The sequence below is a fragment of the Psammomys obesus genome, unplaced genomic scaffold, assembly GCF_907164565.1.
Source record: "Psammomys obesus unplaced genomic scaffold, mPsaObe1.curated_primary_1811, whole genome shotgun sequence".
In the NCBI taxonomy this organism is placed as follows: domain Eukaryota; kingdom Metazoa; phylum Chordata; class Mammalia; order Rodentia; family Muridae; genus Psammomys; species Psammomys obesus.
Window position 1 is genome coordinate 1,817,070 of NW_026594083.1, and position 6,763 is coordinate 1,823,832.

The window sequence follows — 6,763 nt, forward strand, 5'->3', positions numbered from 1 at the left end:
GATTGAAAATGTATACACCCAACAATATCAACATCTCCATATTTTCCAAACTTAGAATATGTGTTTATATGACAGATATGTAAGAAAAACAAAGGAAATTATATTCACCCACTAATGACCTATCTATAGAAGATAACTTTGTGAGACTCGTTTGTTGTGAAAATTACTAATAGTTAAGTGATGAAAAGATGTATTTTATAAGATTATAAACATTTAGACAACACAAAAAACAAAAAAAATTAGAAAATTTATATTTGATGATTAATGTTAATATATAGTTTTGGTAGGTTTTAACTTAGCAGACAGGTTATGGTCAGGAGGTCACCTTAAGAGAGAAAACCAACCCCCCAAAAACTAGAAACAATATTCTTGCTACTTTACTGGGTGGTTTTCTTTGAAATATAAAGAAGTCATAAATATGACTTTTGACCCTTCAGACTATTGCCTTACTTTTCCCATTTCCCTTCTTATTTGTTAGACATATCTACATAGTCCTTTGATGCTAGGTTACTGTTGCATTAAGCAAGATCGAGGCTATAGTGTGCATGGGAATATGCTGCTATGTGGAGGTGAAATATGGAAATTAAATTAGAATCGTTTAAAGGGTTTTCTTCCTGAAAATCTTCATAGGCCCAGACTTCACATTAGATTGAAAACAGTGAACAGGGTATGATAATTTATTGATGAGAATGTCTTCTAGCTGATTCCAGCCAGACAAAACCCTTCTTGGCATCAGCCATTTGTTTGTTGCTCAAAGGAGTCCTGGAATTGCTTTAACGGTTGATTGCCACCTGGAAGGGAGGTAGTTTTGGTCTCAATGCTTTATCTTTTGTAACATTCTTGTCTTTAGTGTCATAGCAATTAGGTTAGTTCTGGAGAAACCTATTAATCATTTCAGTTAGTGTTAAATCGCCTAAGTGTGTCGATTTGGAATCTGGAGAAGAAAATGGAAGATTAATGAGGTGCCTCTAGTTAGATGTGATAATCCAAAACTAAATGTCTGGTGCCCTACTTGTTTTACTGTGTTGACAATGTAGATTTTATAGTTGCTAAGCTCTGCCTTAATAAAATAAGGAAATGCAGCATTATGGTTCAGAAGTAGAAAAAAAAAAAAGATTAAAGGAACTCTGTACCAGTGCTGAGGCCCAGAACACGATGCTGTAAACTGCTTGATCTAAAGGATACAGGAGGGTCCCAGGACAGAAGCAAGGATGTCTAATCTTTCAACTCTTTTGTGTCTGGATACTTTTCTAACCATGACCAGCCTAGAAAATGGAACATTAAAACCTAGAATAGCAGCTTTTTTTCTTATTCTCCAGAGCTCCACTTTCACCCCCCTCAAAGAAGAAAGAAATGTACATAGAGAATCTATGAATCTGGACGAATGCCTTAGTCCTTCTGCCCAACGTGCTTATATTGGATTTACCCATTTAGTGCAATCAAACTGAAACATAAACTATGTGTCTTATGTCTTTGATTTCTAAACTCTCATTTCATGTGTCATTCCTACTCAGGAAATGCCTCATTCTTTTATCAGTTATTTTCCATTACAGTCATGACCCTCAGGACAGGTAAAGAAAGACAACTGTTCTTTTGCTCCTATGCCAAGCAAGATAAAATCAAGGCAGAGAGAGGCACAAACACACCACCACCACCACCACCATTGCCACCATCCTTTAATTTTTCTCTTTTCTGGGACCAATTACATGGCAAGAAGCCAACTTAAGGGAGGAAGAATGAATTTCAGCTTATAGTTTAGGAAGCAATGAAGTCCATTGTGCTGGGGTAGGTATAATGGCAGGAACATGAGGGGTTGCTCATAACACATACATGCTAGAAACAGAGAAAGCAGATCAATGGGACATGTGTTTACATTATAAAACAGTAAGACCTGACAGTGACCCAGTTCCTATGGGGAAGCTCCACCTCCTGAAAGTTCCACAGCTTGAGCCGCTGACAATGGGCAAAGAGACACCTTGTTGGTGGTGTTATTGTTCTTATATCAGTCAGGGGAAGAACAGTCCTTTCTTCATCCTAGCTTGATGCCTGGCATGATGGTCAAAGCTGTCTTATGCCAAAGACTCATAAAAATCAATTCAAATCCTGCATCACAACACGAGAGGAAGAAGACAAACTGAGATCTGTGGACCACCATGCCACCCACAGACCTGCCCTCCAGTGTGTGGTACAGAGAAGTCCCCCAGTCACCCACTTGCTTCCATGTCAGGCAGCAAGGATGGAGGATGATGCCGAGGGGCCCGCTAGCTGAGAGGCTTGTAGCAGTAGTCACTACAGTGTGAGAGCATGTGGTGGACAGATGAGCAAGAAAGAGATGTCGAGCAGCTTGAGCATTATGAAGAGAGATGGAACTGGAGACTTGAGGCTGCAGAGGAATAGCCTGCTATGAGTGGTCAACCCCACCACCCAGATCATGGTGAGGTCCTCACCTGAGCTGCCACTTAGGGCCATGTCTGAGTCTGTGGCTACACAGCTTCCGGGGTCAGGGTCAATGTCCATGGCTCTTATCACCACTAGATAACAAGAGGATGTCCCTGGTCAGGGCAGCCGGTGGGGACGTCATGGATATTTAGGGGTTGCACAGAATTCACTCCACCTCTCACTGGATGTGAGGCTCTGGAGTGGTGGCCCCATCTCTCACCTGTGTCAGCACTTGGGAGAGTAGGCCCTGAGCCTCATCCAGAAATTGCAGTGGGCGATTTACCCACTGAGTCCTGGGTGACTTACCTCTCTACAGAGTATTTCTCTCCTAATTTTTGTGCTTAAACCTATGCCCAAAATATCCCTCTAATAAACATTAACTCTGCTTCAAATTGGCTCATCCTGTACCGAGTTTCTGCAGTGAAGCCAAGGATCCAACTTGACCTGAGTAGGGTCCCTAAAGGATAAAGGTACTTGTCTGGTTGCTGGTGGACGTCCTGGGCTTTTCCTTTTCTCACCGTGATCTGATAATACCAGATCCTTGTTTTCTTTCCAAAGTCTTAAATTTGTTGATCTAATGATATGAGAGCGTTTTGTAAGGTATTTAAAAGTATTTTTAAATTTACAGGTATCTTGGTTTCCAGGTTAATTTGGCCATTGATAATTATATATTATTGATTACTAGTGAGTAATTTGGTTATGACACTTGTCTGCTCTCTGAATACATTGTCTCTAGAACAGAATGCTGAAAAAAAGAAAAAACTGTGACAAATAATTTGTTAAAGTTGGCATTATGCATGTTCTGTGTTGGAAAAAATGAAACACAATGTGTACTAAAAATGTAGCAAGCAAAAAGCAATAGACAGGAAAATGCATGAGTAGAAGTACTAATGGCATGCACGAGCTGATGCAATTTGCAAAACTTCTCATGGAATGAATGTGAAATGATTCTTACAGAACATTGTCTTTGCTGTTGACTAAAGCCTAGATGAAGGTGCACACCATCATTGTGGAGTAGGTTCAGTGATACTGGAAACAGCAGGGCATGTTGAGGGAATGAATGCATTTTCGAATTGACTGTACGATAGAAGTTGTTAGAGCTTGTCTAAGAAAATGAAATTATTAAGTTTCCCTACATTGTAAATACTGGAGGAGCCACTGATGTTTCTAGCAGATCAGTAATAATATTCCTGGAACATCATATTGGCTGTATTATGATGGGAAAAGGCTGTCAACTAAATAAGCATCGCAGTTCAGAATGCAAATTCTACATTCAGAATAAAGGCTGCTGTAAATCAATTATTGATCTTGAAACACATGCACGAAATTTTGAATGCTGAGATTGGAGAACTAGCTCAATGGGTAAAATGCTTTATGGGAATGCACAAAGGCATTCAGACCCTCAGCAACTATGTAAAAATTGGGTGTGGCAGCCTACATCCGTAGTTCCCAGTGTTATGGAGTTTAAAGATAGATGGCTTCCTAGAGCAAACTGGCTGACTAGCTTAGCTGATTAGCTTCCAGGTCTGTGAAAGATGCCGATCTTAAAAAGCAAGGTGGAGAGAAATTGGGGGAGACAACCTCTACATGTATGTGCACCCACATATACAAACAGTGCACACACACATGCACACACACACACTGGATGAAATCTTAATCTTTCAAGAATGGCTTATTATTATAAAGGCCATTGTAGAAGCTTCATTCACCCTGAGTGTCATGGCCAATATTTTTATAACAAAAGACATGTTAATAAGAGGAAAATATAGCATATGCTTTTTATTAGATTATATATTCAGGAGCTTAGGAAAATTCTGAAGGAGGAGAAAGAGACTGTGTTCATTATGTGTTTGCTATAACATATTTTATCTTATATCAATGAATCATTCTATCAAACTGACTAGTAAACTAGATTGTAATTGATTTAAGATAAAACTCTTTTTTTAAAACAAAAATAACCTAAAAAATAAAAAAATAAAAACCACAACTTTTTTTTTTGACAACATGTCATTTAGAAATAGGAGAGACCCATAACCAAGATTTCCGCAGAGTATAGGGAATCATAGGAAGGAAGGAGAAATTAATATATCCTAGAGGAGACAGGGAGCCCTACAAGGTGCAAATATATCTGAGCACAGCGGTCTTCTATGAGACTGTTTATCTAACAAAGGACCGTGCATGGATATAACCTACAACCCCTGCTCAGACATAGCCCATGGTAGCTCAGTATCCAAGTGGGTTCCCTAGTAAGAGAGACAGGAATTGTTTCTGACATGAACTCATGAGCTTCCCCTCTCCCCTCAGGGAGGAGCAGCCTTGCTAGGCCACAGATAAGGACATTGCAACCATCCTGAAGATACCTGATAAGCTATGGCCAGATGGAAGGAGGGGAGGACATCCCCTCTCAGTGGAAACTTAAATAGTACCTTCCAGTACTGAAACAGCCCGTGAGATGGAGGCTTTCAGACAAGATTCAGGTGTATCTTTGCAGTCCTGGAACTGAGGCACATGGTATCTTCATCAATAAAGACCAATCTTTTTTTTTTATAATCTTTTATTTATTTTTTATTAATTACACTTTATTCATTTTGTATCCCCCCATAAGCCCCTCCCTCCTCCCCTGCCGATCCCACCCTCCCTCCCCTTTCTGCATGCATGCCACTCCCCAAGTCCACTGATAGGGGAGGTTCTCCTCTCCTTTCTGATCTTAGTCTATCAGTTCTCATCAAAAGTGGCTGCATTGTCCTCTACTGTGGCCTGGTAAGGCTGCTCCCCCCCCCAGGGGGAAGTGATCAAAGAGCAGGCCAATCAGATTATGTCAGAGGCAGTCCCTCTTCCCATTACTATGTAACCCACTTGGACACTGAACTGCCATGGGCTACACCTGTGCAGGGGTTCCAGGTCATCTCCACAAATAGTCCTTGGTTGGAGTATGCGTCTCTGGGAAGTTCCCTGTGTTCAAATTATCTTGTTCTGTTGCTCTGCTTGTGGAGTTCCCGTTCCCTCCAGCTCTTACTATTTCCCACTTCTTACATAAAATTCCATTCACTCTGCCCATCAGTTGGCCATCAGGCTCAGCATCTGCTTTGACAGTCTATACTGCAGAAGCTTTCAGAGGCCCTCTGTGGCAGGTTTCAAGGTGGTTTCCTGTTTTCTTCTGGCTTTCAGAGGCCCTCTGTAGCGGATTCCGAGGTTGTTTCCTATTTTCGTTTTCTTCTGATGTCCATCCTCTTTGCCTTTCAGGATGGGGATTGAACATTTTAGTTAGGGTCCTCTCTTTTGCTTAGTTTGTTTAGATGTACAGCTTTTAGTGGGTTTATTCTATATTGTATGTTTATATGAGTGAGTATATACCGTGCTTCTGGGTCAATTCACTCAGGATGATCCTTTCCAGGTCCCACCATTTACCTGCAAATTTCATGATTTCCTTATTTTTCATTGCTGAGTAATACTCCATTGTATAGATGTACCACAGTTTCTGCATCCATTCTTCAGTTGAGGGGCATCTGGGTTGTTTCCAGCTTCTGGCTATTACAAATAAAGCTGCTACAAACATGGTTGAACAAATGTCCTTGTTGTGTACTTGTGCCTCTTTTGGGTATATGCCTAGGAGTGGTATGGCTGGATCTTGAGGAAGCACTATTCCTAGTTGTCTGAGAAAGCGCCAGATTGATTTCCAGAGTGGTTGTATCAGTTTACATTCCCACCAGCAGTGGAGAAGCGTTCCCCTTTCTCCACAACCTCTCCAGCATGTGTTGTCCCTTGAGATTTTCATCTTCGCCATTCTGATGGGTGTAAGGTGAAATCTCAGGGTTGTTTTGATTTGCATTTCCCTAATGGCTAATGAGGTTGAGCATTTCTTTAAGTGCTTCTCTGCCATAAGATATTCCTCTGCAGAGAATTCTCTCTTTAGCTCTGTTCCCCATTTTTTAAGTGGATTACTTGGTTTGTTGCTTTTCAGCTTGTTTAGTTCTTTATATATATTGGATATGAGTCCTCTGTCAGATAGAGGGTTGGTGATGATTCTTTCCGAATCTGTAGGCAGTCGCTTTGTTTTGATGACAGTGTCCTTTGCTTTACAGAAGCTTTTCAATTTCATGAGGTCCCATTTATTGATTGTTGCTCTTAGAGCCTGTGCTGTTGGTGTTCTGTTCAGGAAGTTTTCTCCTGTACCAATGAGTTCTAGGGTATTCCCCACTTTTTTTTCTAGCCGATTTAATGTGTCTGGTTTTATGTTGAGGTCTTTGATCCACTTGGACTTCAGTTTTGTGCAGGGTGATAAGTATGGATCTATTTTCATTTTTCTACATGTAGACATCCAGTT

The 6,763-nt window shown here is 40.7% G+C and overlaps 1 non-coding gene across 1 annotated transcript; it reads left to right on the forward strand.

Annotated features, from left to right (window-relative positions):
- Positions 1–1,948: 1,948 nt before the first annotated feature.
- LOC129684652 (small nucleolar RNA SNORA48) lies at positions 1,949–2,088 on the forward strand. The gene has a single exon (XR_008721378.1). It is a non-coding gene; the product is annotated as a small nucleolar RNA SNORA48 (small nucleolar RNA).
- The last annotated feature ends 4,675 nt before the right edge of the window (positions 2,089–6,763 follow it).